This window comes from Oncorhynchus mykiss, chromosome 8 (assembly GCF_057628025.1).
Source record: "Oncorhynchus mykiss isolate SJ-2025 chromosome 8, ASM5762802v1, whole genome shotgun sequence".
Classification (NCBI taxonomy): Eukaryota; Metazoa; Chordata; class Actinopteri; order Salmoniformes; family Salmonidae; genus Oncorhynchus; species Oncorhynchus mykiss.
The window spans coordinates 77,305,656-77,332,817 of NC_143029.1; the positions used below are offsets into that span (position 1 = coordinate 77,305,656).

Consider the following 27,162-nt stretch of genomic DNA (forward strand, 5'->3'; position numbering starts at 1 on the left):
ATTATAAAAATTCATGAAACATACAAGTGTTACACATCGGTTTAAAGATTAAGTTAAAGATTAACTTCCTGTTAATCCAACCACGGTCAGATTTTAAAAAGGCTTTATGGCGAAAGCATACCTTGCGATTATCTGAGAACAGCGCCCAGCAAATCATTACAAACAGTTACCAGCCAAGTAGAGGAGTTACACAATTCAGAAATAGAGATAAAATGAATCACTTACCTTTGATGATCTTCATATGGTTGCACTCACAAGACTCCCATTTACTCAATAAATGTTTGTTTTGTTCGATAAAGTCCCTGTTTATATCCAAAAACCTCAGTTTTGTTTGCGCGTTTTGTTCAGTAATCCACAGGCTCAAACGCAGCCACAACAGGCAGATGAAAATTCCAAACAGTATCCGCATGAAAAATATCTGGGTCAGTGTAGGATCCACTCATTCAGAGTGGTCTTACTCTCTAATTTTTCAGAATACAAGCCTGAAACAATTTCTAAAGACTGTTGACATCTAATGGAAGCCATAGGTGTAATTTGAGTCCTAAGTCAATGGAAACTGTAATGGCATTCAATAGAAAACCACAAACATAAAAAAATAACACATCCTGGATGGATTTTTCTGAGGTTTTCGCCTGTCAAATCAGTTCTGTTATACTTAGACATTATTTTAACAGTCCTGGAAACTTTAGAGTGTTTTCTATCCAAATACAGTGCCTTGCGAAAGTATTCGGCCCCCTTGAACTTTGCGACCCTTTGCCACATTTCAGGCTTCAAACATAAAGATATAAAATTTTATTTTTTTGTGAAGAATCAAGAACAAGTGGGACACAATCATGAAGTGGAACGACATTTATTGGATATTTCAAACTTTTTTAACAAATCAAAAACTGAAAAATTGGGCGTGCAAAATTATTCAGCCCCCTTAAGTTAATACTTTGTAGCGCCACCTTTTGCTGCGATTACAGCTGTAAGTCGCCAGGTGGCTTGTGGCAAACTTTAAACTACACTTTTTATGGATATCTTTAAGAAATGGCTTTCTTCTTGCCACTCTTCCATAAAGGCCAGATTTGTGCAATATACGACTGACTGATTGTTGTCTTATGGACAGAGTCTCCCACCTCAGCTGTAGATCTCTGCAGTTCATCCAGAGTGATCATGGGCCTCTTGGCTGCATCTCTGATCAGTCTTCTCCTTGTATGAGCTGAAAGTTTAGAGGGACGGCCAGGTCTTGGTAGATTTGCAGTGGTCTGATACTCCTTCCATTTCAATATTATCGCTTGCACAGTGCTCCTTGGTTATGTTTAAAGCTTGGGAATATTTTTTGTATCCAAATCCGGCTTTAAACTTCTTCACAACAGTATCTCGGACCTGCCTGGTGTGTTCCTTGTTCTTCATGATGCTCTCTGCGCTTTTAACGGACCTCTGAGACTATCACAGTGCAGGTGCATTTATACGGAGACTTGATTACACACAGGTGGATTGTATTTATCATCATTAGTCATTTAGGTCAACATTGGATCATTCAGAGATCCTCACTGAACTTCTGGAGAGAGTTTGCTGCACTGAAAGTAAAGGGGCTGAATAATTTTGCACGCCCAATTTTTCAGTTTTTGATTTGTTAAAAAAGTTTGAAATATCCAATAAATGTCGTTCCACTTCATGATTGTGTCCCACTTGTTGTTGATTCTTCACAAAAAAATACAGTTTTATATCTTTATGTTTGAAGCCTGAAATGTGGCAAAAGGTCGCAAAGTTCAAGGGGGCCGAATACTTTCGCAAGGCACTGTATACCAATTATATGCATATCCTAGCTTCTGGGCATGAGAAGCAGGCAGTTTACTTTGGGCACGCTTTCATGTGCCCCCTACCCTAGTGAAGTTTAAGTAAGGATCGGACCCTTTTTTTCAATTTTCGCCTAAAATGACATACCCAAATCTAACTGCCTGTAGCTCAGGACCTGAAGTAAGGATATGCATTTTCTTGGTACCAATTGAAAGGAACCATTCCGAAGTTTGTGGAAATGTGAAATTAATGTAGGATATACTTTTTTCATCTTTGAAATGCAAGAGAAAGGCCAGTATATCACTTCGGAGTCTAGGCAAAATTTACATTTTGGCAACTAGATTTTAGCAGTGTGTGTGCAAAGTTTTACACTGATCCAATGAACCCTTGCATTACTGTTCAAAATGTTGTATCAAGTCTGCCCAAATTTGCCGAATTGGTCAATTGATACATTTTCAAGTTCATGGGTGACAGGTAGCCTAGTGGTTAGAGCGTTGGGCCAGTATCCGAAAGGTGGATCAAATCCCGGAGCTGACAAGGTAAAAATCTGTTGTTAACCCACTGTTCCGAGGCCGTCATTGTAAATAAGATTTTGTTCTTAACTGACTTGCCTACTTAAATAAAGGTTAAATAAAATAAACATAACTAAAGAGAACATGATATGGTAATACATTTTTTTAAATTTACATACTCCCAGGAATATCCTAAATTATGGAGGGAGGAGTGATAAAGTTTTTGTTGTTGTTGTGCACTCTCCTCAAACAATAGCATAGTATTTTTTCACTGTAATAGCTACTGTAAATTCGACAGTGCAGCTGGTATTAATAATAGTTTAAGCTTTCTGCCCATTTAAGGGGACACACACGCAAACACCGATCCCACTTTTTTTGTGTCTACATGATTCAATATGTGTTATTTCATAGTTTTGATGTCTTCACTATTATTCTACGATGTAGAAAATAGTAAAAATAAAGAAAAACCCTGGAAGGAGTATGTGTGTCCAAACTTTTGACTGGTACTGTTCATACATACATAATGTTACACTGATGCTTATATGAACTCGAACCCTGTCTCAGAGAAACAGCAAGCAGAGGTAAGAGTACATCCAGATCTTTACTTAAAGTCTTGATAGAAACAAGGCACACGTATTCACACCCTTCAGTCAATGCGTATTACAATCACGTTTATCAACGATTACAGCTAAGTTTTTCTGGGTAAGTCTCTAAGAGCTTTGCACACCTGGATTGTACAATATTTGCAGATTATTCTTTTAAAAGTTCTTCGAGCTCTGTTAAGTGGGTTGTTGATCGTTGATAGACAGCCATTTGCAAAATATTGCCATACATTTTCAATCTTATTTAAGTCAACTGTAACTAAGCCACTCAGGAGGATTCAATGCCGTCTTGGTAAGCAACTCCAGTGTAGATTTGGCCTTGTGTTTTAGGTTATTGTCCTGCTGAAAGGTGAAATTGTCTTCCAGGTTCTGTTGGAAAGCAGACGGAAGCAGGTTTTCCTCTAGGATTTTGCCTGTGCTTAGCTCTATTCTGTTCTTGACACATTGTTTTGCAGTATTATTTTAGTGCCTTTTTGCAAACAGGATGCATGTTTTGGAATATTTGTATTCTGTACTGGCTTCCTTCTTTTCACTCTGTCATTTAGGTTGTTATTGTGGAGTAACTACAATGTTGTTGATCCATCCTCAGTTTTCTCCTATCACAGCCATTAAACTCTAACTGTTTTAAAGTCACAATTGGCCACCATGGTGAAATCCCTGAGCAGTTTCCTTCCGTTACGGCAACTGAGTTAGGAAGGACGCCTGTGTCTTTGTATTGACTGGGTTTATTGATACACTATCCTAAGTGTAATTAATACCTTCACCATGTTCAAAGGGATATTCAATGTCTGCTTTTTTGGGAGGGGGGAGGCTGTAACACAACAAAATGGGGAAAAAGTAAAGGGGTTTGTAATTTTCTGAAGGCATGTCAAGACCAAAGTTGTTCTTGACCATAAATGTCTTGTCAAAATTACCAATTGAAGAACACAGTGTATAGTCTATATTATATATCGATACAACAAAGAATTCCAATGTACATGTATCTGTTGCTTTTAATACCTGCAAATGGCAAATAAACTACTTGAACTTTAATTTACACTCCAGTGATCTGTCTTCAAACAGTGAGTTGTCATTCTAGTGAAGCCTGATATGAATGTCCCCTCAAGATGCACAGACATGAGATGAATTCCCTTCAGTAGGGCCATGCAATAATAACTTACATGCCACAAATAAATCATAAAATCTCTGTATGACCTTGACAGATTTAATATTAAAATGTCAATGCGTTCATCAGGGTAGAACATGCATGCCCCATATTTCATCACTTTTTCTGTAGAAGCATTATCTGTTGAAACAATGGCTTCCACTATTGGTCTGCTATCAATGAATCTCTGTCTCAGTGCATCACTATCTGGTTATTGTTATGACCCTTAACAGGCTTGGCAGAAAGTCACTTAGTTTGGGATTTGTGTTTACTGATCAATAAGATTGTGACTTACAGCTGGAAGGCGTGTGGAGATGGAATATTGTGGAAAAATACAGCGCCACTTTTGGAGACCACCACCAGTTGGTGGTGCTCTTTATCAATGTGAGTTGTACTCACCACACACAAGTTGCTTTTGGCATTTATACCTCAATACATGGCAAGCATTTAGAATTGGAGATAAGATACTGGCTACATTTAGCCTAGTCCTTGATGAAAAATCATTATTCTTAATGGAAAAGCTCAATTGAAATAGTTTTCAGGCCAGAACAAAGCTCAATTTAGGTTTGGGGAACCAGTGAAGATATGAGTGTGTTCATTTTACACTTGGATATTTTGTGAAGAATAGTAGCTATAATTCTAAACCATTATGCTTCCTGTCAAGTTAAGTAGAAACATTTAATAATCACAACCACCCATAGATTTGCACACACACACACACACACACACACACACACACACACACACACACACACACACACACACACACACACACACACACACACACACACACACACACACACACACACACACACACACACACACCTGAGCAGCAGAGGAAAGTGATAGTGGCAGATAGGTTATATTGGCGATGCACTTGACAATGGTGTGTAAACAGCGGAAGGCTCATAATGAGTTTAAATGACCCTGTGTACCACAGAGTGCCATAGTGCTTCTGTCTGAGACACACATACATGTGGGGAAGCTAGCTTAACTTCCGTTCTTTAATTTATGACATAAATAAATATTGTTTAGGTGACACACTTGCCTTGCTGTCTCCCACAGTATATGTCGTTTCTTGACATATACTGTATCAAATGGATGTTTTTGACAGTACGGTGAGCATACTGTATATTACTGTATAATATGTTCCTTATTTTTCCCTCTCTATCTATCACTCTCTTCCTCTCTCATCCACACCTGGATGTTTTGTTTGTGTTGTGTTAAGTGTTTACTTAACAAAAGGTGGATTTCTTATGTCAGACTGCCACTGGGTTAGAGGACCAAACAGAGGAGGGAGGGAGGGAGGGAGGGAGGGAGGGAGGGAGGGAGGGAGGGAGGGAGGGAGGGAGGGAGGGAGGGAGGGAGGGAGGGAGGGAGGGAGGAAGATGGAGGGAGTCTGAGAGAAAGAAAGGTCAGCAGCAGGAGGGGGGACAGAGGGAGAAAATAACAGAAGTGAAACATATGCCGGGGAAGAGAGAGGGAGATGGGAGATAGACAGAGAGATATAAATGTCAGCATGTGGGGGAAGAGGGAGGGTTTGGGGAAAAGGGAGAAGAGATAGAGAAAGAACAGGGGAAAAGAGTTGGACAACGTGAAAATAGGAGATGAAGATGGAGGACTCCTTTAATAACTATAAATTAATACATTATTGACCGTAAGGCGCTACAGAGGGTAGTGCGTACGGCCCAGTACAGCACTGGGGCCAAGCTTCCTGCCATCCAGGACCTATACACTAGGCGGTGTCAGAGGAAGCCCAAAAAAAATGTCAAAGACTCCAGTCTCCCAAGTCATAGACTGTTATCTCTGCGACCGCACGTCAAGCGGTACTGGAGTGCCAAGTCTAGGTCCAAAAGGCTCAGTAACAGCTTCTAACCCCAAGCCATAAGACTCTTGAACAATTAATCAAATGGCCACCGAATTATTTACATTGACACCCCGCCTCCATTTGTTTTGAACTCTGCTGCTATTCGCTGTTTATTATCTATGCATAGTCATTTCACCCCTACCTACATGTACAAATTACCTTGACTAACCTGTACACCCGCACATTGACTCAGTACCGGTACCCCCTGTATATAGCATTGTTATTATTTTATTGTGATATTTTTTATTCTTCTTAACTCTTTCTTCAACTGCACTGTTTGTTAAGGGCTTGTAAGTAAGCATTTCACTGTTGTATTCGGCGCATGTGACAAATACAGTTTGATTTGATATAATAATTTTATTGAGTGGTCAGACAGAAAAATACTGTACACCAGATTAAGACCTCTGCCTTTGAGGCTCAGCTCATTACCTCTGAAATACACTGTGTGTGTGTGTGTGTACGTGCAGTGTATGTGAGAGGGTGGGAGGCAAGTGAGGGACAATATAGGGAAGGACACAGGTGTGTGCCCTCTTCTCTCTCTTTGTATGCAGCAAAGCCTCTGATGGTGAAAGGATGGATTTTCCCTTGAGCAGGACCCTGGTCACGGTGAGTGTGACACATCTATAAACAACCTGATTTCTCTGCCTTCTGCTACAGTCCTTCAGTCTATCAATCGTCCTACTGTTATTTCAGTATGCACACTCTTGTCTTTATATTCATGTATGGTTCCACCAATTACAGTTGAAGTCGGAAATTTACATACACTTAGGTTGGAATCATTAAAACTCGGTTTTCAACCATGGTCACGGCTGTTGCTGTAAGAAGACCAAAGTGTAGCGTGGTGAGCGTCCATTTTACTTTTTTATTTCAAAATGTCATCAACAAATGAAAAACAACCATGAAGCTTACAAGGCATTAGTGCCACAAACAAAGTTAACTACCCACAAAGCCAGGTGGGAAAAGGGCTGCCTAAGTATGGTTCCCAATCAGAGACAACAATAGACAGCTGTCCCTGATTGAGAACCATACCCGGCCATAACAAAAATACAAAACATAGAAAATAGAACATAGAATGCCCACCCCACATCACACCCTGACCTAACCAAATAGAGAAATAAAACAGCTCTCTAAGGTCAGGGCGTGACAACCACTCCACAAATTTCTTGTTAACAAACTATAGTTTTGGCAAGTTGGTTAGGACATTTACTTTGTGCATGACACATGTAATTTTTCCAACAATTGTTTACAGACAGATTAATTATCTTATAATTCACTGTATCACAATTCCAGTGGGTCAGAAGTTTACATACACTAAGTTGACTGTGCTTTTAAACAGCTTGGAAAATTCCAGAAAATGATGTCATGGCTTTAGAAGCTTCTAATAGGCTAATTGACATCATTTGAGTCAATTGGAGGTGTACCTGTGGATGTATTTCAAGGCATACCTTCCTTCTGCCTCTTTGCTTGACATCACGGGAAAATCAAAAGAAATCAGCCAAGACCTCAGGAAAAAATAGTAGATCTCCACAAGTCTGGTTCATCCTTGGGAGCAATTTCCAAACGCCTGAAGGTACCATGTTCATCTGTACATACAATAGTACGCAAGTATAAACACCATGGGACCATGCAGCCGTCATACCGCTCAGGAATGAGACGCGTTCTGTCTCCTAGAGATGAACGTATTTTGGTGCAAAAAGTGCAAATCAATCCCAGAACAACAGCAAAAGACCTTGTGAAGATGCTGGAGGAAACAGGTACAAAAGTATCTATATCCACAGTAAAACGAGTCCTATATCGACATAACCTGAAAGGCCACTCAGCAAGGAAGAAGCCACTGCTCCAAAACTGCCATAAAAAAAGCCAGACTATGGTTTGCAACTGCACATGGGGACAAAGATCATACTTTTTGGAGAAATGTCCTCTAGTCTGAATAAAACAAAAATAGAACTGTTTGGCCATAATGACCATCGCTATGTTCGGAGGAAAATGGGGATGCTTGCAAGCCAAAGAACACCATCCCAACCGTGAAGCACGGGGGTGGCAGCATCATGTCGTGGGGTGATTTGCTGCAGGAGACACAGATGAACTTCACAAATAGATGGCATCATGTGGCAGGAAAATGATGTTGATATATTGAAGCAACATCTCAAGACATCAGTCAGGAAGTTTGGTCGCAAATGGGTCTTCCAAATGGACAATGACCCTAAGCATACTTCCACAGTTGTGGCAAAATGGCTTAAGGACAACAAAGTCAAGGTATTGGAGTGGCCATCACAAATCCCTGACCTCAATCCTATAGAACATTTGTGGGCAGAACTGAAAAAGCGTGCGCGAGCAAGGAGGCCTACAAACCTGACTCAGTTACACCAGCTCTGTCAGGAGGAATGGGCCAAAATGCACCCAACTTATTGTGGGAAGCTTGTGGAAGTCTAGCCAAAACGTTTAAACTATTTAAAGGCAATGCTACCAAATACTAATTGAGTGTATGTAAACTTCTGACCCACTGAGAATGTGATGAAAGAAATAAAAGCTGAAATAAATAATTCTCTCTGCTATTATTCTGACATTTCACATTCTTGAAATAAAGTGGTGATCCTAACTGACCTACAACAGGGAATTTTTACTAGGATTAAATGTCAGGACTTGTGAAAAACTGAGTTTAATGTATTTGGCTGAGGTGTATGTAAACTTCCGACTTCAACTGTATGTTATAATGATTGAAGTCATAGTTATATAATGTCATGTGATGGTTATGGGATAGAATAAGAGTGAATTCCCCTTGGATTATCACTGAAAAGTGTTAAATAAACTATCCTGGTTAAACGTACAAAATGATGAACACGGTGAAGTTCAAGAGGTGATTTAAGAGTGGCCATAAATTGTTGTAATTCAGTTCAGCCGGAGGTCAATGTGTCTAAAACTATGCACAACTAGTTTAGCTGTCTGTTTTCCATTAATCTGTATTCCTCACCCTTCTTCATCCCTCTTTTCACCTCGTTCCATGTCTCTGTTCTATATTTTAACACTTTTGTCTCTCCTACTTTCACTCAGTCTTTAATTTTTGCTGTGTGTTTCACACATTTGTTTAGAGGGTTAACATTTTAAATATGATAAAAACACATTCTCAGTATATTTGTCAGCAGCTACAATACATCAATATATACAGTACCATTCAAAAGTTTGGACATACCTACTCATTCCAGGGTGTTTCTTTATTTTTACTAATAGTGAAGACATCAAAACTATGAAATAACACAAATGGAATCATGTAGGAAGCAAAAAGTAGCCACCCTTTGCCTTGATGACAGCTTTGCACACTCTTGGCATTCGCTCAACCAGCTTCATGAAGTAGTCACCTGGAATGCATTTATATTAACAGGTGTGCCTTGTTAAAAGTACATTTGTGGAATTTCTTTCTTTCTTAATGCGTTTGAGCCAATCAGTTGTGTTGTGACAAGGTAGGGGTGGTATACAGAAGATAGCCCTATTTGGTTAAAGACCAAGTCAATATTATGGCAAGAACATCTCAAATAAGCAAAGAGAAATGACAGTCCAAATCATTACTTTAATACAAGAAAGTCAGACAATCCGCAAAATTTCAATAACTTTGAACATTTCTTCAAGTGCAGTCGCAAAAACTGTCAAGTGCTATGATGAAACTCTTTCTCATGAGGACCGCCACAGGAAAGGAAGACCCAGGAAGATCCTCTGCTGCAGAGGATAAGTTCATTATAGTTGCCACTCTCAGAAATGTCAGCCAAAATAAATGCTTTACCGAGTTCAAGTAACAGACACATCTCAACATTCAACATCAACTGTTCAGAGGAGACTGCATGAATCAGGCCTTCATGGTCAAATTGCTGCCAAGAAACCACTACTAAAGGACACCAATAAGTTGAAAAGACTTACTTAGGCCAAAAAACACAAGACATGGACATTAGACCGGTGGAAATCTGTCCTTTGGTCTGAGTCTAAATTTTAGATGTTTGGTTCCAACCGCCATGTTTTTGTGAGAGTGAGAAGCAGAGGAGATGAACGGATGCTCTCCACATGTGTTGTTCACACTGTGAAGCATGGATGAGGAGATATTATGGTGTGGGGGTGCTTTGCTGGTTACACTGTCAGTTATTTATTTAGAATTCAAGGCACCACTTAACCAGCATGGCTACCACAGCATTCTGCAGCGATTCCCCATCCCATCTGGTTTGCGCTTAGTGGGACTATAATTTATTTTTCAACAATGACACAACACACCTCCAGGCTGTGTAAGGGCTATTTATGAGTGAAGGAAAAGCAGCCAAATAGTTCTCAGCATATGTGGGAACTCCTTCAAGACTGTTGGAAAAGCATTCCAGGTGAAGCTGGTTGATAGAATGCCAAAAGTGTGCTAAGCTGTCATCAAGGCAAAGGGTGGCTACTTTGAATAATATAAAATATATTTTGATTTGATTAACACTTTTCTTGTGATGACATGATTCCATATGTGTTATTTCATAGTTTTGATGTCCTCACTATCATTCTACAATGTAGAAAATAGTCAAAGAAAGAAAAACCCTTGAATATGTAGGTGTGTCCAAACTTTTGACTGGTACTGTAACATTCAACTAGTTACAGGCTTTGGTTTATCCTTTTATATTTAGAGTTTGGACGTCAGCACATCGTGCACACCGATTGGTGTCACCTTGTTAGTCAGTATGTGTTACACCTGTGCTGGTTTGGCATCTTGTTACTGGTTAGGCATTTCACCTGCGCTGGCCCAGGTGCTATTGAAGAGTGGCTGGCCCAGTGCTCCAGTTGTCTTGAGTGATGTGGAGGGTTAGCATCTTTAGTTTGTTCTCCGTATTTGATTTTTAGGCAAACAATCATTTATCTGATCTTCCCTGTTGTTTTGCTCCACTTTGTGATTTGCTTCCTGTCTTTAAGTTTGGAGTGAGTTTTAATTTTGTTTTCCTGTTCTTTGGCAAATTTAATGGGTGCTCATGGTGTGTGTCTTTTAGGTCCCAGTTGTGGTTTCTAGTCAACTTGCAGTGGACACCCGCATGAGTGTCTTTCAGAATCCCTCCTATATGTTTATTTATTTTATTTAACCTTTATTTAACTAGGCAAGTCTGTTAATAACAAGTTCTTATTTACAATGAGGGCCTGCCCCGACCAAACCCGGATGACGCTTGATCAATTGTGCGCCGCCCTATAGGACTCTCAATCACGACCTGATGTGATACAGCCTGGGTTCAAACCAGGGATTGTAGTGATGCCTCTTGTACTGAGATGCAGTGGCTTAGACTGCTGCGCCGCTCGGGAGCATATAAACCCACCTGTTTGTTTTGTTTATGGTCAGTGACTCTTTATTTGTTCCCCTTTCTGTTAGTGACAATGTTTAAATTTTTTTGCTGGGGAACTAGAGATATAACATATCTGTATGCATTGGTCTGCCTACGGGATTTTTATTTATTTTTATTTTACCTTTATTAAACTAGGCAAGTCAGTTAAGAACAATTTCTTATTTTCAATGACGGCCTAGGAACAGTGGGTTAACTGCCTGTTCAGGGGCAGAACGACAGATTTGTACCTTGTCAGCTCGGGGATTTGAACTTGCAACCTTTCGGTTATTAGTCCAACACTAACCACTAGGCTACCCTAGTAATATTATTATTACTATTATTATTAAATGTACATAATGGAGAATGGATTTTATTTCAATGTACCGATATGTGGAACAAATCAATTTAGGCCCAATGTACAGAATATATACAAAAGTATGTGGACACCTGTTCAAATAAGTGGATTAAGCTATTTCAGGCACACCCATTACTGACAGGTGTACAAAATAAAGCACACAGACATGCAATCTCCATAGACAAACATTGGCTGTAGAATGGCCTTACTGAAGAGCTCAGTGACTTTCAACGTGGCACTGTCATAGGACGCCACCTTTCCAACAAGTGAGTTCATAACATTTCTGCCCTGCTAGAGCTGTCCCAGTCAACTGTAAGTGCTGTTATTGTGAAGTAGAAACGTCTATGAGCAACAACAGCTCAGCCACGAAGTGGAAGGCCACACAAGCTCACAGAACAGGACCGCTGAGTGCTGAAGAGCGTAGCACGTAAAAATTGTCTGTCCTTGGTTGCAACACTGACTTCCAAACTGCCTCTGGAAGCAACGTCCTTCCGTACAAGAACTGTTCTTTGGGAGCTTGATGAAATGGGTTTTCTTGGCCGAGTAACTGCACACAAGCCTAAAGTCACCATGCACAATGCAAAGTATCAGCTGGAGTGGTGTAAAGCGCTCCGCCATTGGACTCTGGAGCAGTGGAAACACGTTCATTTGGAGTGAAGAATCACGCTTCACCATCTGGCAGTCCGTCAGACGAATCTGGGTTTGGGGGATGAAAGGCGAACGCTACCTGCTCGAATGCATAGTGCCAACTGTAAAGTATGTTGGAGGGGGAATAATGGTCTGGGGTTGTTTTTCATGGTACGGGCTAGGCCCCTTAGTTCCAGTGAAGGGAAATCTTAATGCTACAGCATACAATGCCATTATAGATGATTCTGTGCTTCCAACTTTGTTGAAACAGTTTGGGGAAGGCCCTTTCCTGTTTAAGAATGACAATGCCCCATGCACAAAGTGAGGTCCATACAGAAATGGTTTGTCGAGATCAGTGTGGAAGAACTTGACTGGCCTGCACAGAGCCCTGACCTCAACCCCATCGAATAGCGTTGGGATGAATTAGAATGCTGACTATGAGCCAGGCCTAATCGCCCAACATCAGTGCCCGACCTCACTAATGTGCTTGTGTCTGAATGGAAGCAAGTCCCCACAGCAATGTTACAAAATCTAGTGGAAAGCCTTACCAGAAGAGTGGAGGCTGTTATAGCAGCAAAGGGGGGACCAACTCCATATTAATGCCCATGATTTTGGAATGAGATGCTTGAAGAGCAGTTATCCACATAATTTTGTCCAGTGTATTTCTAGCAGAGGAGGCTGGTGAGGAGGAGCTATGGGATGGCTGGAATAGAGTAAATGGAATGGAGTCAAACGTGGTTTCCATATGTTTGATGTTCCATTCATCAAATTAAATCAACTTTTATTTGTCACACAGGTGTAGACCTTACAGTGAAATGCTTACTTACAAGCCCTTAACCAGCAATGCAGTTTTAAGAAAATGGAATTAAGAAAATATTTACCCCCTCTACCGATACAAGTCAATGTGTGGGGTTACAGGTTGGTGGAGGGGGTGGGGGTCAATGAAAATAGTCTGGGTGGCCATTTGATTAATTGTTCAGCAGTCTTATGGCTTGGGGTATTATGTAGGTATTACAGACTCGGTCAGGGAGAGGTTGAAAATGTCAGTGAAGACACTTGCCAGTTGGTCCGCGCATGCTTTGAGTACACATACTTGTAATCCGTCTGGCCCCGCGACCTTGTGAATGTTGACCTGTTTAAAGGTCTTGCTCACATCGGCTATGGAGAGCGTGATCACACAGTCGTCTGGAACAGCTGGTGCTCTCATGCATGCTTCAGTTTTGCTTGCCTAGAAGCGAGCATAAAAGGCATTTAGCTCATCTGGTAGGCTCGCGTCACTGGGCAGCACGCAGCTGGGTTTCCCTTTGTAGTCCGTAATAGTTTGCAAGCCCTGCCACATCCAACGAACGTCAGAGCTGGTGTAGTAGGATTCCATCTTTATCCTGTGTTGACGCTTTGCCTGTTTGATGGTTCATCTGAGGGCATAGCGATTTCTTATAAGCTTCCGGATTAGTGTCCCTCTCCTTGACAGCCGCAGCTCTCGCCTTTAGCACGGTGCGGTTGTTGCCTGTAATCTATGGCTTCTGGTTTGGATATGTATGTACGGTCACTGTGGAGATGACATCATCGATGCACTTATTGATGAAGCCGGTGACTGAGGTGGTCTACTGCTCAATACCATTGGATGATTCCTGGAACATATTCCAGTCTGTGCTAGCAAAACAGTTCTGTAGCGTAGCATTCGCGTCATCTAACCACTTCCCTATTGAGTGAGTCACTGGTGCTTCCTGCTTTAGCTTTTGCTTGTAAGCAGGAATCAGGAGGATAGAATTATGGTCCAATTTTCCAAATGGAGGGCAAGGGAGAGCTTTGTACACGTCTCTGTGTGTGGATTTTTTATTTTTTTTTATTTTTTTAAATTTCACCTTTATTTAACCAGGTAGGCTAGTTGAGAACAAGTTCTCATTTGCAACTGCGACCTGGCCAAGATAAAGCATAGCAGTGTGAACAGACAACACAGAGTTACACATGGAGTAAACAATTAACAAGTCAATAACACAGTAGAAAAAAAAGAGAGTCTATATGCATTGTGTGCAAAAGGCATGAGGAGGTAGGCGAATAATTGATCAGATGGTCATGTACAGGTATTGGTATATTGGTGTGCAAAAGAGCAGAAAAGTAAATAAATATAAACAGTATGGGGATGAGGTAGGTAAAATTGGGTGGGCTATTTACCGATAGACTATGTACAGCTGCAGCGATCGGTTAGCTGCTCAGATAGCAGATGTTTGAAGTTGGTAAGGGAGATAAAAGTCTCCAACTTCAGCGATTTTTGCAATTCATTCCAGTCACAGGCAGCAGAGAACTGGAACGAAAGGCGGCCAAATGAGGTGTTGGCTTTAGGGATGATCAGTGAGATACACCTGCTGGAGCGCGTGCTACGGATGGGTGTTGCCATCGTGACCAGTGAACTGAGATAAGGCGGAGCTTTACCTAGCATGGACTTGTAGATGACCTGGAGCCAGTGGGTCTGGCGACGAATATGTAGCGAGGGCCAGCCGACTAGAGCATACAGGTCGCAGTGGTGGGTGGTATAAGGTGCTTTAGTAACAAAACGGATGGCACTGTGATAAACTGCATCCAGTTTGCTGAGTAGAGTATTGGAAGCTATTTTGTAGATGACATCGCCGAAGTCGAGGATAGGTAGGATAGTCAGTTTTACTAGGGTAAGTTTGGCGGCGTGAGTGAAGGAGGCTTTGTTGCGGAATAGAAAGCCGATTCTAGATTTTATTTTAGATTGGAGATGTTTGATATGAGTCTGGAAGGAGAGTTTACAGTCTAGCCAGACACCTAGGTACTTATAGATGTCCACATGTTCTAGGTCAGAACCATCCAGGGTGGTGATGCTAGTCGGGCGTGCGGGTGCAGGCAGCGAACGGTTGAAAAGCATACATTTGGTTTTAATAGCGTTTAAGAGCAGTTGGAGGCCACGGAAGGAGTGTTGCATGGCATTGAAAGGTGGTCTGGAGTTTTTTTCCTCTGGTTGCACATGTGACATGCTGATAGAAATTAGGTAAAACCGATTTAAGTTTATCTGCAATAAAGCCCCCGGCCACTAAGAGTGCGGCTTGAGCATTTTTTGGTTTGTTTATGGCCTTATACAGCTCGTTGAGAGCGGTCTTAGTGTCAGCATCGGTTTGTGATGGTAAATATACGGCTACGAAAAATATAGATAACTGTCTTGGTAGATAGTGTTGTCTACAGCTTATCATGAGGTACTCTACCTCAGGCGAGCAATACCTCAAGATTACCTAAATATTAGCTGACATACAGCTGCACGTTGGCTAATAGAACGGTTGGTAGAGTCGGGTTACCCACTCACCAGCAAAATCTGCGCCCCCTGTATTTCCTTTTCTTCGTGTGAAGGACAGGGATTTGGGCTGTGTCTGGGAGCAAGATTATATCCTTCGTGTCAGACTCATTAAAGAAATAATCTTTGTCCAGTTTGAGGTGAGTAATCGCTGTTCTGATATCCAGAATCTCTTTACAGTCATAAAAGACGGTAGCATCAACATTATGTACAAAATAAGTTACAAATAATGCGAAAAAAACACACAAAATAGCACAAGTTGTTCGGAGACCGTAAAACGGCAACCATTACCTACATCGCCATTCAACAAAAGCTGACAAGGTAAAACTGGAGGTTGTTTACCACAGTAACAGTCGGTTCCCAGTGGTCAGCTTGTTCCTGTTCCCTTCCTCAGCCTGAATCTCATTCAGACACATAATGCTGTTATGGCTGAGGGGTAGTCTAAACAGTCTGTGTTGTGCTGTGCTGCTGCACTGCTGCTTTCCCTGAGAGCAGATGTGATGTCTTTTTGTGCTTGTGTGATGATGTGTACTGGCCTATGTTGTGATGTGATTCAGTTGAGAGATGCTATAATAGGTTGCAGCCAACCTGCACCAGACAAACAAAAACTATAAATAGATGAATAATAAATGTGATAATAATATCAATTATTAAAAAATGTCTGATTCTTCCCTCAAATCAATTTGTGTGCCTTTCTAATGTTTGAACAATGTACAGTTCAATAAAGGAAAACAAACAAACAAATGTAAAAACAACATGCAAATGAAAAACAACTAAACAAAATAGATTGAAAACAAATAGTTTTCAGTATTTCCCAATTAAAAAAGTCAATTTAAATTGAATTCCCAACCAACCCAAATCTGCATAGGTAAACTGAGAAAAAGACAGAGCAGGGTAATGCTAACTCACATTGTTGTTAAATTAGCTCTTGCCAGTGGGAGATAGCATGTGACAAATTGACCAGAGTTTTGGGCTTGGCCCCACGCAGTCTGGCAGTGGATCTTTCCAGCTGCGCAATGTCCAAGTACATAAGCAACCAACATCTGCAAAGGGCAATATCCGGTTCAAACCAACTCCTTAGAATAGTTTATTTGCATGCTGTTAATGCAGCCATAACAATCTGCCTCTCTTGATAAGATAAGGAAATGCTAGGGCTACAATCCAGCAGGAGGAGGGATGGGCAAACCGGTAGGATCCTGCCAAGAATATAATTTAAAACAATAACAAAATGAACCCAAAGAGACTTGACCTGTACATAGCTCCAAAACATTTGCATTTAATTGCCCACTTCAGATTGGGCACATGTATTACATAAATCATTATCCACAAGCTTCGTTTTGAGCCTTGGCTCTGGGTAAAATAAAACCTTTGAGTAAATTTGAAATTAATAAGTTGATAGGCAAGTCTCTTACAAGAGGTAAAGATATTGCCCCATATCGTGGTCCAATCCCATTCAAACCCTGCACTTTGTAGGTCCTTCTCCATAACAAATAGATGTTTTATATTATGAGTTACTAACCTATCATACAATGAGGACACCACTGGACATGAAAGTGAATTCAATAAAGATTGGGAGTTTGGTTTGGTGTCCCATGGCACACCGTAGGTTTTCAATGCTGTACGGAGTCTGAGATAATAAAAAAACATAACACAAAAAACAGGAAGAACCAGGGAGAGAATATGACTTTCAGATCTTGAAAGGAAAGAAGCCCTTGCATGTTGAAGATGACCTTCACTACCTTGCTGAGATCATGAGGGAATGTAAAGGGCATTAAGCCAGATAAAATAAAATTGTTGTTCCAAAAAGGTGATGACTCATTAAATTGCAAGTTGTGCCCAGATAATTATTGATTTGGTACCAAACAGTTTTTTATAATAGATCCCATAAAAGATTAGGACGTTTTTTTGCTTTATCCCAGAAGAAGGAAGGTCCTAAATTTTAATTGGATGTGACTTGACTTCCTTTATTTTCCACTAAGACATATCAGATGAAGAGTCAAGACAAATAGCCAGTGACCTCAGCTGGATTGGCTAATAGTAGAGTTTAAAGAAGGGTAAAGAGAGCCCTCCAAACCTTTTGGGATGTTGTAAGGCGGAGAGACTAATTCCAGGACATTTCCCATTCCAAATGAAATTTCTCAACAAGATTCTGTATCTACAGTGCATTCAGAAAGTATTCAGACACCTTCCATTTTTCCATATTTTGTTACGTTACAGCCTTATTCTAAAATGGATTTTATAAAAATGTTCCTCATCAATCTACACACAATACCCCATAATGACAAAGCAAGGTTTATAGATAAAAAATCTAATCAGAAATACCTTACTTACATCATTATCCAGACCCTTTGCTATGAGACTTGAAATTGGACTCAGGTGCATCCTGTTTCCATTGATCCTCCTTGAGATGTAACCCTTCCTTCCACCCCTCCTATCACCCTTCCTTCCACCCCTCCTATCACCCTTCCTTCCACCCCTCCTATCACCCTTCCTTCCACCCCTCCTATCACCCTTCCTTCCACCCCTCCTATAACCTTTCCTTCCACCATTCCTATCACCCCTCCTCTATACTGCAGTGTCTCCCACCACCATGCCGGCCATAATGAACCTGCTCTTCAACACCATGTTCACCAACACCACCATCTCCTTCTCCCTGGTGCTGCTCCTGGTCAGAGTGCTCTCCTTCCTGGTGGGGGTCGGGGGTCATCTGCTTATGTGGCTGGTGCTGATGTGTAACCCACGGCGACGCTCCAAGCCCAGCTCTGTGCTGCTCCTCAACCTGAGCCTGGCCAACCTGGGCACCCTGCTTACCCTGCCCTGCGTCCCTCTAAGCGACAGCTTCCAGGACTAGGAGCTAGGGGACCGTATCTGTGTGCTGCCGCGCTTCATCACCTCCCTGACGGCCGGAGTGCATATACAGTATTTATATTTTATATTTAGTCTGGAAACCTTGTCGATGTTCAGGTACCGCATAGTGGCCCCACCTGCTAGAACACCCACCAGCCCCACTGAAGTGGAAGTATAGGAATTATGGAATTACACTACTCATCTACACTCAGTTGTACCCACCTCCGCTATATATTCTCCTCTCTCCTGCTCTTCTGGTGCCGGCATCTCGCTAGTCTCTGTGATCTCGCTAGTCTCTGTCACCATGGCTATTCCCCACCTATATCCATTTTTACGGTGGGTGTATGTAGTCTGTGGCTGGGTTTCCTGGTGCCAGCCTTCCTGGTCTACTACGTGGCTCCACTCCTTTGCATTGCCCTCAACTCTGGACTCATCATCAACAACCTCATTTGCTGCCGGGGCACGATGACTGCAGACCGCCGCAACAAGAAGGCCACAGCGCTCCTGATCCTCTCTACGCTCTTCTTCGCCATCATCTGGCTGCCTTAATACAGCCTGGAATTCGTCAACGTCAGCTCTGCTGCCTCGCCTATCAGCCAACAATCATTCAGGCGTGAAGGGGTCTCCCGTTGCCCTTTTCCTACCTCAACTCGTCTGCTTCCCCGACACATAGGAGTCTCTACTCTGGGAGGTGGCGTCTCTGTCGGACATCATGTTGGTGTGTTTAGCGCCCTGCTGAAACCCACCCCTCTCCTTCCTGTTGTCTTGCCCAGCGGTGCGTCAGCTCCATGCCCTCCTACCGTCAGAGGAAATGCTTGGGAAGCCTGCACCCACGTATCACCCCAGCGATGCCACCACGTTTTCCTCCCGGCACACCTTGCCTCTCAGGCTGATGCAGTGAGATGAGCACATACACACACACAATGCAATTACACAACCGATTTTGATTACATACATGCTTACACAGTTTGTGGCACAATTACTTTTCTTCTAACAGGCGATACCTTTTAGCCACTGTGTGTGTGTTTGAGACACTTTAAACAGAAGAGTTAAAGCATCATAAATGTGATGTGTCATAAATGCAGAGTCTTAGAATCTTAGATTTCCAATCACGTTGCAATTGTCACTTAGCAACTCAGACTCCTCACACAGGGAGGAGAGGCTAGGTAGGGGGCCTGGCAGAGAGAGGGAGAGGATGAAAAAAATGAAGAGAGCGTAATTCAGGGGGCTGATCAAGTGGTAAAGTGTGTGTGTGGAATGAAATGACAGTAATGAAGGTAGAAGGGCATGAAATATATTGTTAGTGTTTCTCTCACAGAGAAGACAACAACATGATTGACAGGTGAGAACCATTTATGCCATCATTGAACAACACAGTTAGTAGCCTCCCAAACCAATAATACAAACAATCATGAAGAATACTGATATAAGTGGACATACCATTGATCCTTCATCTAACTAACTTGCATGCTGTGCATAATCTTAAAGGCCCAGTGCAGCCAAAAACATATTTTTTCTGTGTTTTATATATATTTACACACTGAGATTGAAAAAATACTGTGAAATTGCGCAAAGTATGACAATGCCCTTTTAGCGTAAGGTCGGCCCTGGGGGCTGCATGCAGCCTGCGACCTGACTCAATTTGGCCTGTGGAATCATGCTTAGATCACATAAAGAATTTGCGATAGTAAAGTTTTGAAAAACATATTTGTTATTCAAATTAAAAGCCCAATGAATACTCGCCTTTGTGTAATGATTTAACTCCCACCGTTTGTAGGACATTTATTTTGAAGGCACGTATAAATAACAACTGTATGAGGACAGACAGTAACTGGACAGGCTGACACACGTCACAGTTACAAATAGTAGCTAGCTAGAAATTGTGCAAAAAAAATGTCAAAGCTAAGTTTTTCTAAGCTCACAACATAGACAATGAATGCAGGGTGTTCCAGATAGAGTGGACATCGAAATATGTCTTTATTCAGGTATCAGGGAAAGCTGTGTGCTTAACGTGCAAAGAGAGCATTGCTGTATTGAAAGACTACAACTTGTCCCGACACTTCCAGATGAAGCATGCAGAGAAATATAGGAATATGTCTTCTGAGCAGAGGTGTCACGACTTCCGCCGAAGTTGGCTCCCTGTTCGGGCGGTGGTCGGCGGTCGTCGTCATCGGCCTACTAGCCGCCACCGATCCCTTTTTCGTTGTCTGTTTGTTTTGTCTTATTAGTTGCACCTGTGTCTATTTGTGTGCTTGATGGGCTTCCTTATTTAAAGTACGTTTACCCGCCCTTGTTTTGTGCGGGATTATTCTTGTGTGTGCGTTATTTAGGTGTTTTCGTGTTCTAGACCTGGTACCCTGTGTTTTGGGGGGGTCTGTTTATTTCCGCGCACTGTGTTGTGGGCCTTGCTTTTTGTGTCACATTAAAGTGCACTTTTCCCTGTGGAACTCTCTGCGCCTGATTCCTCCTCACACACCTGGTCCCGCGTGACAAGAGGGCAAGTGCATTGAAAGAGTTTCGTTCTCAGTTGCAAAACCAGCAGAGACTTTTCACAAAACTGCATTCAGCGAACAACAGAATTGCGAGAGCTAGCTATGTACTGTCAAACAAAATTGCTAAACATATCAAGCCATTCGCTGAGGTCAAATTCATCAAAGAATGTTTAATTGACTCTGCAGCAATACTTTGCCCCGACAAGGAAGAGCTGTTTGAAAATGTTTCCCTGTCAAGACGAACAGTGACACAGCGTGTTGAGGACATCACAGAGAATATGGAACAACAGTTGAAAGACAAGGTAAAGGATTTCACCTATTTCTCCTTGGCCCTGGATGAGAGCAGTGATGAACGTGACACAGTACAGTTGTTGATATTCTTACGAGGCATAACCCCAGACTTTTAAATTACATAGGAGCTTGCTTCAGTGCAGTCAATGAAGGGCACAACCACAGGGAAATATTTATTATAGGAGGTTAATAAGTGTGTGGCAAAGCTGGGACTGAGTTTTGAAAAGTTATCCAGTGTGACCACTGATGGGTGACCAAACTTGACAGGACAAAATGTTGGCCTTTTGAAAAGGATACAACATCAAGTAGCTGAGCTGAACCCAGATCAGAAAAGTATGTTCCTGCATTCATCAAGAGGTGCTCTGTTAATGTGTTCTGAAAATGAACCACGTGGATACAGTCACTAAAGTGGTAAACTTCATAAGAGCAAAATATGTTAACCACAGGCAGTTTGTCTCACTGTTGGAAGAAACAGTTGGGTCATGCATACCACACAAACGTGAGATGGCTGTTTGGGGAAGGTGCTTTAAAGGGTGAGGGACCTGAAGTCAGAGATTGCTACGTTTTTGCAAATGAAAGGAAAATATGTGGATTTCCCTGAACTGCAAGATAAAGAATGGTTGGCTGATTTTGCTTTCCCCCGTGGACATCATGGCCCTTTTTTATTTTTCATCTCACCTTTATTTAACCAGGTAGGCCAGTTGAGAACAAGTTCTCATTTACAACTGCGACCTGGCCAAGATAAAGCAAAGCAGTTCGACACATACAACAACACAGAGTGACACATTAAATAAACAAACATACAGTCAATAATACAGTAGAAAAAGTCTATATACAGTATGCACAAATGAGGTAGGATAAGGGAGGTAAGTCAATAAATAGGCCATGGTGGCGAATGAATTACAATATAGCCGTTAAACACTGGCATGGTAGAATGTGCAGAAGATGAATGTGCAAGTAGAGATACTGGGGTGCAAAGGAGCAAGATAAATAAATAAATACAGTATGGGAATGAGGTAGATTGGATGGGCTATTTGCAGATGAGCTATGTACAGGTGCAGTGATCTGTGAGCTGCTCTGACAGCTGGTGCTTAAAGCTAGTGAGGGAGGTAAGAGTCTCCAGATTCAGTGATTTTTGCAGTTTGTTCCAGTCATTGGCAGCAGAGAACTGGAAGGAAAGGAGGCCAAAGGAAGAATTGGCTTTGGGTGTGACCAGTGAGATATGCCTGCTGGAGCGCATGCTATGGGTGGGTGCTGCTATGGTGACCAGTGAGCTGAGATAAGGTGGGGCTTTATCTAGCAGAGACTTGTAGATGACCTGTAACCAGTGGATTTGGCGTCGAGTTTGAAGCGAGAGCCAGCCAACGAGAGCATACAGGTTGCAGTGGTGGGTAGTATATGGGGCTTTGGTGACAAAACAGATGGCACTGTAATAGACTGCATCCAATTTGTTGAGTAGAGGGTTGGAGGGTATTTTGTAAATGACATCGCCGAAGTCGAGGATCGGTAGGATGGTCAGTTTTACGAGGGTATGTTTGGCAGCATGAGTGAAGGATGCTTTGTTGTAAAATAGGAAGCAGATTCTAGATTTAATTTTGTATTGGAGATGTTTAATGTGAGTCTGGAAGGAGAGTTTACAGACAAGGATGGCGGATGGGGGTAAACCGCAAGCTTGTTCAATCCCAGCGTTAGGCACTCATGTTTTAAAAAAAAAGTTTTACCCTACCCCAAACATGAACCCTTACCTTCTAACTAGACACCTAGTTATTTGTTGTTGTCCACATATTCTAAGTCAGAACCGCCCAGAGTAGTGATGCTGGATGGGTTGGCAGGTGCGGGCAGCGATCGGTTGAAGAGCATGCATTTAGTTTTACTTGCATTTAAGAGCAGTTGGAGGCCACGGAAGGAGAGTTGTATGGCATTGAAGCTCGTCTGGAGGTTAGTTAACACAGTGTCCAAAGAAGGGCCAAAGGTATACAGAATGGTGTCGTCTGTGTAGAGGTGGATTAAAGAATCACCAGCAGCAAGAGCGACATCATTGATGTACACAGAGAAGAGAGTCAGCCCGAGAATTGAACCCTGTGGCACCCCCATATAGACTGCCAGAGGACCGGACAACAGGCCCTCCGATTTGACACACTAAACTCTATCAGAGAAGTAGTTGGTGAACCAGGCGAGGCAATCATTTCATGAATGAACTGAATTCTAAACTACAAGGGAAGGGACTTTTTGCACATCAGATGTACAACCTTGTCAAAGCCTTCAAGTGAAAATTACTTGATAACACACACCCATTCAGATCGCACAGCATGTCATATCAACAATATCTCATGGTTTGACACAGTTTGACTTCTGTATTCAACGTTTGTCATGGGGGGTTTAAACATCAAATGTAGATTTCGAATGATTAAGGTCAGTGGTGTAAAGTACTTAAGTAAAAATACTTTAAAGTACTAAAGTAGTTTTTTGGGGTATCTGTACTTTACTTGACTATTTATATTTTTGACAAATTTTACTTTTACTTCACTACATTCCTATAGAAAATATTGTACTTTTTATTCCATACAATTTTCCTGACAACCAAAAGTACTTAGTACTTAGTTACATTTTGAATGCTAAGCAGGACAGTAGGGTCATCCCTACTGCTTCTGATCTGGCGGACTCACAAAACATAAATGCATCTTTTATAAATATTGTTGGAGCGTTGGAGTGTTGGAGCGTTGGAGTGTTGGAGCGTTGGAGTGTTGGAGCGTTGGAGTGTTGGAGTGTTGGAGCGTTGGAGTGTTGGAGCGTTGGAGCGTTGGAGTGTTGGAGCGTTGGAGTGTTGGAGCGTTGGAGTGTTGGAGTGTTGGAGCGTTGGAGTGTTGGAGCGTTGGAGCGTTGGAGCGTTGGAGCGTTGGAGCGTTGGAGTGTTGGAGCGTTGGAGCGTTGGAGCGTTGGAGCGTTGGAGTGTTGGAGCGTTGGAGTGTTGGAGCGTTGGAGTGTTGGAGCGTTGGAGTGTTGGAGCGTTGGAGTGTTGGAGCGTTGGAGTGTGCCCCTGGCTATGTGTACATTTTTTAAACAAGAAAATGGTGCCGTCTGCTTTGATTAATATAAGGAATATAAAATTCTTTATACTTTTACTTCTACTTTTGATACTTAAGAATATTTTATCAATTACATTTACTTTTGATACTTAAGTATATAAAAACCAAATACTTTTACACTTTTAGTATTTTACTGTGTGACTTTCACTTTTACTTGAGTAACTTTCTATTAAGGTATACTATACTTTTACTCAACTATGACAATTGGGTACCTTTTCTACCACGGATTAAGGTAAGGGTTAATGTTTGGGGTAGGGTAAAAAAAATAGTGCCTAGTGCTGGGATTGAACAAGCTTGCGGTTTACCCCCATCCACCATCCTTGTCCACAACGCCCTAGCAAGCCGCGTTCGCTGTTACCGCGAGTGACCGGTTTTGAAGGCATCTCCCGACATCCTAGGGACGTGGAAGAATGTCAAATGTCACCTTGGATCTCGAGTGACCTGGCTGGTCATATATGCTATTTGTTAGGCCTTCAGTCGACATAATCTCCTTCAACAGCCGTGTAACGTTGATGAAAGACGTTCCTTGACTTATACTGTTAATAGAGAATTGCTTGTTTTTATCTGGGGGTTGGACAAAATAACTTGGACAGGGACAATAGGAGCACATTGATGAATAGAGGGAGATGTCATTTTAACAAGGAATGACCAATCAAATCTCTATACTTGGGTCTGACTCTGTAATATTATAGTAAAGAGCATCCCATGTTTTTAAAATGGCATGGTTTGACAAGCAGACTCTCTAAAGTAGGATAATTGGATTTGAATGCGAGGTAATTCATATTTAGAGACAGCAAAAGTGGTATTTAAAATTCATTGGTATGGTGGGAATTACTTGAGCCCGAGATTGATTATATAATCAGTTGTTTTGCATCAGGCTGAGCGCGTATGTGTGTGCGGGTGTTTGTGTGTGTGTGTGTTTCAGTTGCACTCAAATTTAGTTTGAGAGAGCACGTTCAAAACCCAGTGTAATCTAACAACGCAATGACATGGAACACTTACTTCCAAATGTTCAATGACTAGTCTGAAAACGCACTCTGAGAAAAACAGAAATCTGCCCTATTTGCCACTTGACCCCTCTAACCTATTTCAGCCGGAAAGATCCTGCACACTATTGTTAATCAATCAACCTATTCACATGAGGAGCAGGAAGCATTTTGTCAGGCTGAGCTTGCTGTTAATGAATGCAGTTATCTCAGTGATCTGCCTGCACTGTGATTCACACGCACACACATACACGATGCTCGCTCTGATGTACTGTTGAGACTTCAGTACTTCCTGCAGTCAAATGACCAAATCACCCTCTAGTGGCCTCATGGGTGGAATTGTATTTGTTATTTTTTATTTTAAACTGCAGAAAATCCAATGTTTCTATTTCAAACGGTTTTGTTATATTTCAGTCCCCATTCAGTCTGCATCAGTCATAACATGCTGCCCCGCTCTAGCTGCCACTGCTACTGAGGCTTGGGCCCAGACAGACAAAGAGATAGACAGACACAGGACATTGCTTTATCAGGCCCATAAGTGTGTAACAATTGACCACAAGGAGTAACTGGGGCTCTTGTTAATTATCCCTGGGGTGTAGTGAGTGTGTTGGAGGTGGTTCAGTAAACAGTTGTTCATGTGATGAGTAAACTAACCTTGGCTGAGACCTGCAGACTCATGTTAGCTCCCAGAGGAAATGCCTGTCCAAAAAAGGTCCAGTCGTCAGCTCCACAAATACAAATTCCATTTAGACAGCATAGCCCCAGAGCACACAAAACATACCTCGGCCTAAACATCATCACCACAGGTAACTTCCACAAATTTGTCAACGATCTGAAAGACAAGGCAAGAAGGGCCTACTATGCCATAAAAAGGAACACAAAATTTGACATACCAATTAGGATCTGGCTAAAAAATACTTGAATCAGTTATAGAACCCATTGCCCTTTATGGTTGTGAGGTCTGGGGTCCGCTCACCAACCAAGAATTCACAAAATGGGGCAAACACCAAATTGAGACTCTGCATACAGAATTATGCAAAAATATCCTGTGTGTACAACGTAAAACACCGAATAATGCATGCAGAGCAGAATTAGGCCGATATCCAAATACAGAAAAGAGACGTTAAATTCTACAACCAACTTAAAGGAAGCGATTCCCAAACCTTCCATAACAAAGCCATCACCTACAGAGAGATGAACCTGGAGAAGAGTCAACTAAGCAAGCTGGTCCTGGTGCTCTGTTCACAAACACTGTGACTGACCCAAACTTAAGGAAAGCTTTGACTATGTACAGGCTCAGTGAGCATAGCCTTGCTATTGAGAAAGGCCACCGTAGGCAGACCTGGCTCTCAAGAGAAGACAGGCTATGTGCACACTGCCCACAAAATGAGGTGGAACCTGAGCTGCACTTCCTAACCTCCTGCCAAATGTATGACCATATTAGAGACACATATTTCCCTCAGATTATACAGATCCACAAAGAATTCGAAAACAAACCCAATTTTGATAAACGCCCATATCTACTGGGTGAAATACCACAGTGTGCCATCACAGCAGCATTATGTGTAACCTGTTGCCACAAGAAAAGGGCAACCAGTGAAGAATGAACACCATTGTAAATACCACACACATTTATGTTTATTTATTTTCCCTTTTGTACTTTTACTATTTGCTCATCATTACAACACTGCATATAGGCATATGACATTTAAAATGTATTTATTATTTTTCAACTTCCGTGACCGTAATGTTTACTGTTCATTTTTATTGTTTAGTTCACTTTTGTTTATTATCTACATCACTGTTTGGCAATGTTAACATATGTTTCCCATGCCAATAAAGTCCTTGAATGTAATTGAATTGAAAGAGAGCGAGAGAGAAAGAGTGGGAGAGAGAGATGAGCTGTGTAGCTCATGTATACACTAAGGGCATTCTTTGGC

The 27,162-nt window shown here is 41.8% G+C and overlaps 1 long non-coding RNA gene and 1 pseudogene across 1 annotated transcript; both read left to right on the top strand.

Annotated features, from left to right (window-relative positions):
- The first annotated feature begins 14,048 nt into the window (after nt 1–14,048).
- LOC149982130 (uncharacterized) lies at nt 14,049–19,341 on the top strand. Its single transcript, XR_016482636.1, has one exon. It is a non-coding gene; the product is annotated as an uncharacterized LOC149982130 (long non-coding RNA).
- On the top strand, nt 18,551–19,268 carry LOC149982131 (uncharacterized; annotated as a pseudogene).
- Nucleotides 19,342–27,162: the final 7,821 nt, after the last annotated feature.